Genomic DNA, 12,935 nt, shown 5'->3' with positions numbered 1-12,935 from the left:
ATTGTTTAATACACCTCTACCCCGATACAACGTGGTCGTTGGGAGCCAAAAATCCCTACCGCGTTATAGGTGAAACCCCGTTATATCGGGGTAGAAGCGGCAGGGCTCCAGCGGTGATTTAAAGAGCCCAGGGCTCTGGCCACTGCGGGGAGCCTGGGCCATTTAAAGCGCTGCCCAAGCCCTGCTGCCGGAGCCCCGGGGTTACCGTGCGATATGCGAACCCGTGTTATATTGGGTCACATTATATCAGGGTAGAGGTGTATGTATTTTTATTTCTTTAACCCTTTGGTAGTTTTTTCTGTCTCATTTGTACAGTATTTCAAGAGTCCAACATGTAAACTTGGCTGTAAATACCAACCTTTTCCAGAAGAGGTTCTTAGCTACTATTGTTAGCTTGTCTTTGGTCTTTTATTTTAAACTGCCATAATTACTTCAGACCAACATATTTCTCATTGATTATTGGCCAGTGAAAGAGACATTCTCCTGAATTCATTAACTCCCAGTGGCTTTATTTCCTGCAGAAATGCATGGTTACTATTATGATCTACATAACGATATCCAGAAATAAACCTTTAAAACATCTTTTTGAACCATACCAACAGCCTCTTTTTAAGTTATTTGTATTACTAATTAATTATTTTCATAGCACCAACATTGTGCTAGACATTTGCGTAGGGCTTGGTCCTGTACCCTTGAGCTTAGGGCAAGTGTTTCCATTAAATTGAATGAAAGCAGTTTCAAGCCTCTAGTACAGTGGTATTCAACCTTTTTTCATTTGTAGACCCCTAAAACATGTTGAATGGAGGTGCGGACCCCTTTGGAAATCTTAGACAGTCTGCAGACCACAGGTTAAAAACCTCTATTCTATGGTAACGACAGCCTTTTGTGGAGCCCTTAGACATAGTCTGTGGACCCCAGGTTGACACCCACTGCTCTAGTGCACTAGATGCTAGTTTAGTGGCAAAATTGGGCTGCTGTGCTTTGCATTTGCATTCCTCACAGTTCAAGGGCTGGGTGTATTTGTATTCTAGAATCAGCAAACCTCCTTTGGAGGGGAAGGACTGACAGTTGGGCTGATTTGGATAATCTCGAGAGGAAGTTGCATCTGAATGGTCTTGGCTTGGAGAAAGATTGCCCTGATGCTAGGCACTAGAAAGGTGAGGTAGGGAAAAAGAAAATGAAGCTTGATGTTGATGGATCACACCTTTACCCAATCCCTTTGGGAAGTTCTGGTGGGCAAGGGGGATGCCTTTTTTCTGCTTCTTTTGTTGCATGTGTAATACCGATGGACCCCGGTTGTCGGTGGCTGGGATCAAACCTGGCACCTTTGGAGCTTAATGCATGAGCTAAAAGACATGCATCTTTTAGCTAAGGCTGTAGCAGGCTCATCAAGCTCTAGTTGCCCCTAGAGGGGGATAGAATGCCACACCAAGAAGGCATGGGTTACATACTTCCCTTAGCTGAGGAAGTGCATCCTGAGCTTCAGAGACTTCCCAGTTGATATCCTGGATGTGCCCCCTCTTGTAACGCCAATGGACCCAGCCATTGTCAGCCAGGATCAAATCTGGGACCTCTGGAGCTTAAAGCATGAGCCTCTACTGCATGAGCTAAAGGATACATGTCTTTTTGCCAAGCGTGTAGCAGACTCATCAATCTATAGCTGGTCTAGCTGCCACTAGAGCAGGACACAGTGCTACACCCAGCAGGCATGGGTTACACATGCACATGATTTGACTGTTCCAGGCATTACAAGGAAATGAAATATGCCCTGAGGAGAAATAAAGGGGACTATAAAGGGAGTCACTCATCACTGTGACACCTCCTGCTGGCTTATCTCAGTGGCAACTGCAGTCCATTGTCCCAGGGCTGCTTCCCATGTGGCTCCAGCACCCTCTTTGCCCTTGCTTCAGGGCCTCAGCCTGCAAACCCCAGCAGTCAGCCAGAAGCTGTCTCCCATTCCCCTGGTCCCTGCTAGCAGCACTGCTCTGTCCAGGGTGCTGGCAGTTCTCTCAGCCCTCCTGAGACACAATCCTTCCTCCCTGGGCTCCCAGCAAAGAACTGCCCTCCTCTGCCCTGCAGCTCCCTTTTTATATGGACCTACTTGGCCCTGATTGGCTGCTCCCTTCAGCCCTTCTCTGATTGGCTGCCTCCTGCGCAGCCTCCCTAGGGCTCTATTAACCCCTTAGAGCAGGGGTCGGCAACCTCTGGCACGTGGCTCGCCAGGGTAAGCACTCTGTCGGGCCAGGCCTGTTTGTTTACCTGTCGTGTCCGCAGGTTTGGCCGATCACGGCTCCCATTGGCCGTGGTTCACTGCTCCAGGCCAATGAGGGTGACGGGAAGCCAAGGTCAGCACATCCCTCGGCCCACGCCGCTTCCCACTGACCCCATTGGCCTGGAGCGGCGAACTGCCGTCAGTGGGAGTTGCGATCGGCTGAACCTGCAGATGTGGCAGATAAACAAACCGGCCCGGCCCAACAGGGTGCTTACCCTGGCGAGCCGCGTGCCAGAGGTTGCCGACTCCTGCCTTAGAGCCCAGTGTGGGGCAGGCGCCCCATCACGCAGACACTTTTACTATTCTATTGATGACTTCCTCAGTGCAGTTGCAGAACTAAGCAAGTCTCACTCCTCCTATCATATTTCCACTCCCCCTATCATATTTCCACTCCCTTCTCCCCATTTGCATGTGTGGTTACTCCAGTGAATGCTTGGCAGATTGGCCAATCAGGTTTCACTGCTGCTTTATGACCACTACACTTAGGCCTCACCTGCAGAGGTTTACAAGTCAACAATTTTTTTGGGGTATAACTAAGGTGAGAATTTAAACTGCAGGTACACTATTCTCGTATAAGAGTGTCTTTTCCAGATTTGTTTGTTACTTGGGAAGAGATGTAAGCTATACCAAAAAAGACACTCTTATTCCAGAATAAGTGTGCCTACACTGGAGTTATACCATCATAACTATATTGGTATAACTGGTAACACTTTTTCATGTAGCCAAGCCTGTAGCCTATGGATATTCTGGGATTTCATTTTGATCATCCTCCTAAGAGGTCTAAATGCTCTACTTATTCTATTTTTCATATCTTTTCCTTTTGTCTCTAACTTCACAATGACTGCAGGGAGAATAGAGATATGTATATCCGGGGGTAGTAGAGCTATTAAAATGTTCAGTGTTCTGTGCTGAGAAAGGGATACTTTTACAACAAATCAATGATTACATTTCCTGATTACTAAGAGAATGTGGGGATATTAGTATTGCCTTTTAAATTAAAAGAAATCTAATATGGTGATTTATCTGACACAAGTTGCAGTACCTTATGCATGGTATTGAGTTGTTAGGGTATTTGTTTTGATTTATATACCTGCGTGCACTTAATTATTTCTGTTTCTTCTTGACAGCCTGCTAGAAATGCTGCAGGTCACCTTGTCCCTTTGTAGAGTTGATGAAAAGCACCTGTGTGGGCTGGAAGGTTAAAAAAAGGTATCAAGATCATATGCATCCGAAGAAGTGGGCTGTAGTCCATGAAAGCTTATGCTCTAATAAATTTGTTAGTCTCTAAGGTGCCACAAGTACTCCTGTTCTTCTTCCTTTTATAGACACTCTAGTATCAGTGAAGTATAAGGAAATAAACAGTAATGAGCATACAGTGCAGTTGATGATTCCTCTGCTATGAGAATTGTTGATTCTAGAAATGTATTTTAAAAGATCCACCAGCAAACATTTAAAAGTAATTGCAGGGACCTCAGTGGTACACATAAAAGCCAGCACATCACAGCTGAGGTTGAAATGCTGGGTTTTATACTGCAAAAAAAGACTTATGGCAAAGAGTCTCAGAGCCCAGGTCAACTGCTTGGGCTAAAAATAGCAGTGTAGATAGTCCAGCTCTGGCTGGAGTCCAGGCTCTGAAACCTTGGCAAAAGGGTGGGTCTCAGAACCCAGGCTCCAGCCCAAGCCAGAATGTCTATGCTACTATTTTTAGCCCCATAGCCAGAGCCCTCCGAGCCTGAGTCAATTGACCCTAACTCCGAGACTCTCTTCTGCAGATTTATTTTGCAGTGTAGACATACCCATAGACTCCTGCTGCTGTGCCTAGGTATTAATATGATACATAAGACTACCCACTCTTTACAGATCTCTGTAATGACTACACAGAAGGTAGTGAAAGCGAGCTGGTTATAGGATGTGGCTGTGGGACAGATTGTGGTAAAATGAAATCTAAATAGGTAAGGAAGCTCTCCAGTGGCGATAGATGCTGTGATATTGGGTCTTGTCATCATGTGGAGATGTGGCTCTGTATATTCAGGACTGTCCCTAGCTATTCTGATTTCTGCACTTCCTGCCGCCGGTGAGTGCAGGCCCGGCCCTGGGGCAGTCCTCAGGGGAGTGGGGGTGGGGCTGGGGTGGAGAAGGGACGGAGGCTTTGGGGAAGGGGTTGAGTAGGGGCGGAGCAGGGGTGGGAAGAGGTGGGGCTGGGGCTGGAGCAGCACTCAGCTGCGCAGGGCACCAGGAAATGTGGTGCCCCAAATTTCCTGGTGCCCTATGCAGCTGCATACATTGCATATGGGTAGGGGCGGCCCATATGTATTGATGGGATGCAGTATGAAGCAGATGAAAAGAGACACACACAGAAATAATCTGAAAGGAGCTTGTCCTCAAACTAAGCAAGAAAAATTTAGTGTATAGGTTGCATATAGAAAAATAACTGGTAACTCCTCACCTCCATACCAAATTCTGATCCTGCTTGCCTTACTCAGATGTGTAATCCTACTAAAATCAATGGTGCTGGGTAGTGGTGTGACAGATTCCAGATTGCATAGGACAGCAGAACTCATTTTTTGACCCACCCTAAGCTCATTGCTAGTACCCTGCATAAATCTCCAGAGTAATTACTGATGACTCATGCAGGCAGGCAGTGGTGGTCGCGGATTAGCCACTGGGCCAATAGAGCCATGCCCAGGGGCCCCAGCCAATTGGGGTGCCCCCATGACCCGATGCGCTCCACCTGCCTAGCGATCCTGCCAGGGAGTGGTATCAGGACTCGGGGGCTTGCCTCGCTCTGCCCGCCTGGCGCTCCAGCCAGGGAATGGGATTGGGGCGCAGGGGTTCCCCGGCAGGAGCGCCAGGTGGGTGGAGCAGGGCAAGCCCCCAACCCTGCTCCCCGGCAGTAGTGCTGGGTTGGCGGGGCAAGCCCCCCACGACCTGACCCCATTTTCCCTTCTGGAGCGCTGAGGGTGGGGCAGGTGCGACTGCAGGTGGAAGGGGTGTAGAGGGGCCCCCACTTGCTCTGGACCAGGGGCCCCACAAAACCCTAATCCACTCCTGCTGGTAGGTGGGTCTTTTAGCTCCAACCAGGAGGCTTGGAAATCTCTCTCTGAATGATATAGAACTAGAGTTGGGGACAAAAGAGGGTCCTTGAGGATAATCAAGCTTGCGGAGAAAACACTGAGTAACCTGAACAATTATTACATTTATATGATTATGTATTGGGCTGCAACTTACACTTGTCAAGGATAACGGGTTCTTTTCCTGGGTGGCTACTTAAGGTTAATTGAGAAGATGAAATGTGCTGAGACACAGCGAGAAACTTTATTTAATGCAGACAAGTATAATTGAAATCATAGGAAAGGATCAGTATACATAAATATAAGAATATGATAAATACAGTAAAGTGCTTTCCTGTATTGTTCATATTTACAATCTTGTACTGTGCCTACTTAGAATTTATGGAGACCATATATAAACTCCCAGCAGCTTGTCATTAATTAACTATGGAAGTACCACTAACAATTCCAAGAATATGGTCAGCTTTTCTCTATACTACAGTCCTAATCCTGCGAGTGTGAGCATGTGTATAGGGCCAGGAAACTCAATGGGACTATTCACATGGGAAAGCGGCACAGGGTTAGATTCACAAAGGGACTTAGGGCCTAACTGCCCTTTTAGGTACTATGGTGGTATGAAGTGTTGTTGTTGCAGTGTGGGTCCCAGGATATTAGAGAGACAAAGTGGGTGAGGTAATATCTTTTATTGGACCCTGTTGGTGAGAGAGACAAGCTTTCAAACTGACATAGAGCATCCTGAAGAAGAGCTCTGTGTAGCTTGAAAGCTTGTCTCTCACCACCCACTTTGTCTCTCTAGATACCACTGACATTCACAAAACTACTGTTCAGCTGCTGCTTAATGCTGTAGGTGCCTAAATTCCGACTGGTGGGCATGTGCAACACCACTTAAGTCCTGATGCTGCCTCAAAGCTAACAAGCTGCTTGGAGCCCTTACTTACGCCTAAGCCCCAGCCCTCAAACCAGGCATTTCCCTGCCTATCTTGCCTGAGAGACACGATCTGGTAGGCATGTTGAAAGCTTCTCTAACTCACACAAAAGATAGCTGGGGCAAGCAGGTGTGTGTGTGTGTCTCCCACACCCCAGGTGAGTGCTCTAACCACTGGGATATTAGTGTGTGTGTGTCTCACTCTTTTGTTTTTTGCAACCCTCTAGGAGAGGGTTCACAAATGAGAATCCTGGGAGGAGGGAGGTGCCTCCTTCTGGCCTATCTGTCAGGACCAGAAAAATAGGAGCTAGGCACCTAAATGCCTTTGAGGGTCTGGGCCTGAGCCCTGCCCTTTCCTTTGTAAACCTAGTCCAAAGTGCATAAACATTTGCAAGGTTCAGGGGGGTCTAACTTTTTGATAGTCTTAGATTGTTTTTGTATTCTAGAGTATGCCCACTCTCTTGTTTTGCTTTTGTTTTAACTTTTCTTTATCTTGAGAATCATAATAAAGAGCAACCAATGTGAGTTTTGACTGGGTAAGGACAGCAGAATTTGTCTCTGGGAAAAATACTGTCTATCTCCCATCCACAACCAGACCTTTTAAGTTCCTTCATCCTTACACAATAATGTCTTCTGCCAACTAAATCAGAAAATATGTAATTTATTATTGTATTTTTAACAATGCACTATCTACAAAACAATTTTAGAAATTGACGTTTGCCCATATTTTTGTTCTTCCTTTTTCTACCCACCCTCTGTTTCTTTTCCTCTCATTCCCACCTCCATTTTCCTTCTCTACCAACCTTCTAATACAGGGGTCAGCAACCTTTCAGAAGTGGTGTGCTGAGTCTTCATTTATTCACTCTAATTTAAGGTTTCGATGATAGTAATACATTTTAACATTTTTAGAAGGTCTCTTTCTATAAGTCTATAATATATAACTAAATTATTGTTGTATGTAAAGTAAATAAGATTTTTAAAAAATGTTTAAGAAGCTTCATTTAAAATTAAATTAAAATGCAGAGCCCCCTGGACCGGTGGCCAGGACCTGGGCAGTGAGAGAGCCACTGAAAATCAGCTCGCGTGCCACCTTTGGCACGCGTGCCATAGGTTGCCTACCCCTGTTCTAATCCATTCTCCTGTATATCCCCTAATAATTCTGTCTCTTCCTTCACCACTTACTCCACACTTCCACCTCACTGTTCATCTCTTTTCTTCAAGGTCACACACTTGTCTGCAGGGTTGTTCTCTTACCATTAGACAATACTGCCTTCCACAGATACAAGGGAAGAAATGTAGCTAAAAGCAATGATTCTTAAATTATGGTCCATGAAGCCCTTTTTGTTGTTCCAAGAATACAGTATCTAAGGAACAAAACAGTATTAGGTAGGTGATTGAGAGGCCTTGGAGAGAAGTCCATGATAGACTATTTATCTTAGAAAATGGTCTGCAAAATGAATAGTTTAGAGAATCACTGGGCCAAAGTATGAGTTATATCTTCCCTTATGCATTACTTACTGATATTAAAGATGCATGATCTACATTTCTGGAAGCTAACCACCATGTGTCCTAACAATTATTCATGTAACAGTGAACATTAATTTTCCAAAGATGTGCACTTTTTTTTTTTTTTTGGCAGTGTGGATTTTAAGAATTGCCCTTAATAAAACAATTAAAGCAAACAAAGCTTTGTCAGACACACTTGGAAGAAAATGTTTGATGTAATTTTTGATAATGATTGTATAAATAGTGTACACTTTGTTTGCATTAAATGCCTCATGATTCAGATATTCTTCATGAAACCTATGATGGATTTTTTTCCTCAGAGGAAAATAACATTATAAATGGTATGATTTATAGAATTCACTGCACAAATATTTGGAAGACACTTTTTCACATCCCATTTAATATTGTTTTGAAAGTTTTAATATATAAATCTTTGAATAAGATAAAATTAAATATTTTGAAATTAAATCTATGAAAAGTTTACTATGGAAAAAATTGATTGGTATCCTGAAAATGTTGCTAGTAACAAACTTCAGGTTATGAGATATGAAATTAAATATGCATATGCTTAAGTTTTGCTTTAAATGTACAATAACTTATTTGAGAGTCTTGTGCTTAAAAACTATATGTAAAGTATTATGACATTATGCTTCAATATACGGTATTGAAAAGGCAAGCTATTCTCTGAAATTTTTTCTTTTGATAGCATCTCTAGGTCTATTCTGTATTGCCCCAACATGTGCCTAACCTGCACTCCTTGGGAGCCTAAAGCTCCCAAAACAGCTGTTATAAATGTGAATGTTTCAAGACCAAGAATTGAAATGTGAATGTTTCAAGACCAAGAATTGTGTCTGACACAATTTATCCTTCTGCACAAGGGTGTGTGCAGGAATAAAAATTTGACCCTTTTTGGAGGGGCACATCCTGTGCCCCAGCCGCAGCCCCAGGGCTGGAGGAGCTTACTCTCTCCACCCTGGTCCTGGAGCTGGAGGAGTTCTGTGCCCCTGCTGATTACTTGGGGGGATGGGGGGCTGTGCCCCTGCTTGATCCCCTTTGTGCATGCCCCTGCTTCAGCACTATTGAACTGTCAATAGCAAATTAAAGGCCTGATCCTGCACATCTTGGCCCTGACTCCCACACAGAATCCCATTGACTACATTGGGATTCTTTATGGGAATAACAGGCTAGGTAGAGCTGCTTGAAGTATTGGGCTCTAAAATTCTTTTTTTTATAATGTATTTCTTACTGATGACCTCTTTTGTGTGTATATAGCATTGTAAGTTACCTTTTTTTATTTTTTTTGCACAATAGAAATACCAGGGGCCAGAGTTTGCCACTACTCAGCTCAGGTAAGAGTGGCAGAATCGAGCCCCAAGTAAATATTGTTCTTTTGCCAAAAGGTCTCATATTTGTAGGGTTTTCCCATGGGTCAGTTACCTGTCAGCAGAGAAACTTGGTGACATTGACTCAGGTGACATTTTCTAGTGTAACATATTTATTTACAAAATGTATACAAGTCCTATTTGCTTTCAGCATGGAGAAAAAACAGCAGAGTGGTACAAAGCCTGCTAGCCAGGAAAGCTCTGACTATTGGTCTCCCTCCCTCTTTTGGCATGTCTCTCTTCCCATCCAGCCTATCTCTTTGGCCAAGGAAATCCATCAACCCAAAGTCAAATGGCCTTCATTTTCCTGAATACTGAGACTGGATGTTTCAAGTGGGCCTGGCTACCAACTCTCCCCTTGTCCAGCTGCTCTGAAACTCAGAGGAACTTCAAATTTGTTTTAAAGGTATTTCTTCGAGGTTATAGATGCCCATCTTACAGGTTAAAACCAACAAAATAATACAAAAGAGTGGCAATATCTTCAACTCAGTCCATTCCCCTTCTCAATAGTCTCAGAAAAGATGGGTTATGTAGCAAATCTGTGCTCTGGCTGACAAAGTGGGGGGAACTGGTTCCAAAACTAAGGTCCCCTCCCAGAGAATGCTCTATCAGCAGCGAGGAGCTCCAGCTCAAGATCCTCTGCTGATCTTAGCTGTGGCCATATGTCAAAAGGAGAGAGAGGGGCAGTCCTTCAGGAAACCAAGTTCCAAACCACTTAGGGATTTATATATTGAAACCAACACCTTGAATTTCACCCATGAACTAATTGGGAACCAGTGGACACCAGAGCTCCCAGCCAGTGACCCTGCTTAAAATGTAGACCTCAGCATTCTGCACTACCTTCTGCTTCTACATAGTCCCCAGGTGTGGCTTTGTGTATAATATATTGTGGGAAGGCCCATATCAGAGAGAAAATGTTGTATTGTTCTTGCCAGGAGAAAAAATTGCTCTTGGTCTCAGCTACCACTTGGATATCAGGAGCAGCCCAAGATCTGTCAGCACCTCTAAGTTGTGCACTTGTTTGATTAATGGTGGACATCCTCCTTCAGTGGCGGGTGCCAGATGTTTCTCCAGCTGTTCCTCCAGACAGGTCTGACTATAAGCAGTGTCCAGTGTGGACAGGTCTCTGCTAATCTCCATGCAGATAAAATGAGGGCTTAATCCCTAATGATCATTTTGGTGAGGTTGCTGCGATCAACCCTGCATAGCGTGGTCCTGGGTGATGCTCCAAACATTTAACCTTTCTATCACGTTTTGTATCAGATATTTATATTAGTATTTCACAGCATGCTTTTCATTGCTACCCTTGCCCTAATAATATAGTATAATAGGGAATTACTGATTTTTAGTACAATTAATGATTTTGGTACAATTAAATCGATATCAGATTTGTCTGCAGCGTTTGGCATTGTTAGTGGTAGGCTGCAGATTTATTTTTTAAATTTTTGTCGTGTATGTCAGCCTTTGAGGGGGAAATAAGACTTTTTCCTTACATTTATTTTACCACCTCTTAGCTATTGTGCATCAACTGTTGCTCAAAACTTATTACATATAAATAACTATGCCTGTTAAAGAAAAGAAAGAACAGTCAGCAGCACAGTTTTTTCACAAAATTTCATAACTTCTGCTAATAAAATAAGTATTTCCTTCCCATAATCCACCCAGGACAACTCCAGTTTGAACAAGCAGAACTATTTAGTTTTTTTGTTTTTTTGTTTTTTAAATAAAGAAACCAGTATGTTTCTGGAGACACACAGCCATTAGCTCCAAGCAGTTTTAAACCGCCTGCTATAAAGAGGGTGGTTTATTCATAAATCAATTGATATTTTTCTGTAATCTTTCGAGTTTGTAGTTTCTTAACCTTGTGTCACAAAATATTTCCATAGAATAAAAGGCTCCAAGATGAAATAGCAAGCAGAGGAATCATGAGTAGTAAATTGTAAAGACTAGGAACGCTCATTTCTTTATTAAACTGTGTTTGAACAACAGAGAAAACCAAAGTCTCATTCTTCGAAATGTGGTGTTATAACAATGAGTGATTTACTATTTCAAGTTAGTACTGTAGTTGGAAAAATCACTTTTTTGGCATATGTTTTCCAGTACTCAATCATACAGACCGGAGTATTTATTTCACACAGGCAAAATAGTTATAAGGTAATAGTGTCCCCCTCTCCCAACTGGCTTCCAATCCCCTTCCATTTCTCTCACTGGCTCCCAGTTCTGGTCTCCTTGCCCAATCAGTCACAGTCTCCAACTCCCATTTGCAGTTTCTCTCCACTTCTCCATTCCCAGTGTCACCAGTCTACTCCCTTCCTCCCCCGTCCAGCTTTTCCCCCCCCAGCAGCCAGGAAGTCATTCAGAGCAAAAGAGTGAGAGAGAGAGGCTCCATACTCTCAGTTCCAGTGCCCAGTCCCACTCAGAGCAGCTGTGGGTAACCATTATAGGAAAAGTCCTTCTGTATTGCCATAGCCCTGGGCTGGAAAGAACATGCTCAGTCACTCTGTGGAGCTAGCACACATGCAGTATGGTCGCAGGGAGAATATGTGACGAGATGAAGCATGCTCAGTTGCTTTGTGGGGATGATGCATGCAGCTTGGTCAGCACTAGGAGCTATGAGAGGCTCAAACGTGTTTAGTGAGTATGAAACCTTCTGAGATTTTCATTGTTAAGCTCTAGCTAGTGTCTACTGAGTATGTGCAAACTGTGATTTTTTTTTTTTTTCAAAGGCTCATCACTTGGCCAGATTTGGGCAGATTTTCACAGGGATGACAAAAGGCCATCCCCTGCCAAATTTCAAGACCCCTTTTCCAAAGCAAAGGGGCACTAGAGCATTGACAAGACAGGGTCTGAGGCAGACACCCAGGATGGAAAATTTCAACCCAAATGGTTGAAGTTTGGCAAAGTTATGAGCGACTGAAAACAGGGTTTTATAATGGGACATGTTGGGCAGCCTCACCTATAATATGTCACGGACATGTAAATTCAAGTCTGTTTATGACTGAGGTAAATACTATTTCTTCCATCTAATGAACTAACTTCTGTGAATTGCTATTGCATCCCCAGGCAATAGCTTTGCTACTGTTGTATTAAATGTATGAATGGTTTATGTATCACTGTGTTCTACTCCGGGGTGGGGGTGGGGGTAAGGTTAATAAAGCTCCTATAGGAACTATAACAGATGGGGATGGTTACCTCTGGGATTGTAAAACAGCTCCAGAGAAGTTCCACCCGTTGGGGTTGTTCACATATAGCGGTTCAAACTGGGTTTTCCAGAGACTAGGAGACAAAGAAAGAACTTTGGATAAAAGGGATGAGCTTGAACTGACACAGAACCTTCTTTCTGATCCAGCAAATGGACAGGATCTTCTGTCCAAGGGGGGACCAATCCTTGCAGAAGGGTTGGAAAGATTTGGCTTACTAGTGCCCCATAAGACCGATGAGTGACTCCTGGTATTGTTAGTGTGTATTTAAATCTGGTTTTATATGTTTTCTTTTTAATGCTCTTCTCTTAATAATAAATGTGCTTGCTTAGAAGGAGCTGTGTGGTAACTGCTGGCAATACACTGCTCATAGACCTTGGAGAGAAAGAACAACATGCAGGCACTGGCCATTAGGCAGTCTGGCTTGCTAGGTAGAGAAAGAGACTTGAAACAAATCAATAAAACTAACACCGAAAATCAATTTATGAATTTTAAAAAGTTGCTAATTTGAAACAGTTAAACTCACAGAGCTTTTAATTAATTAAGTTATGGTTAATCTAAGCAACTAAAATTAATTAT

The sequence above is a fragment of the Malaclemys terrapin genome, chromosome 1 (genome assembly GCF_027887155.1).
Source record: "Malaclemys terrapin pileata isolate rMalTer1 chromosome 1, rMalTer1.hap1, whole genome shotgun sequence".
Classification (NCBI taxonomy): Eukaryota; Metazoa; Chordata; order Testudines; family Emydidae; genus Malaclemys; species Malaclemys terrapin.
This window is presented reverse-complemented; position numbering follows the sequence as displayed.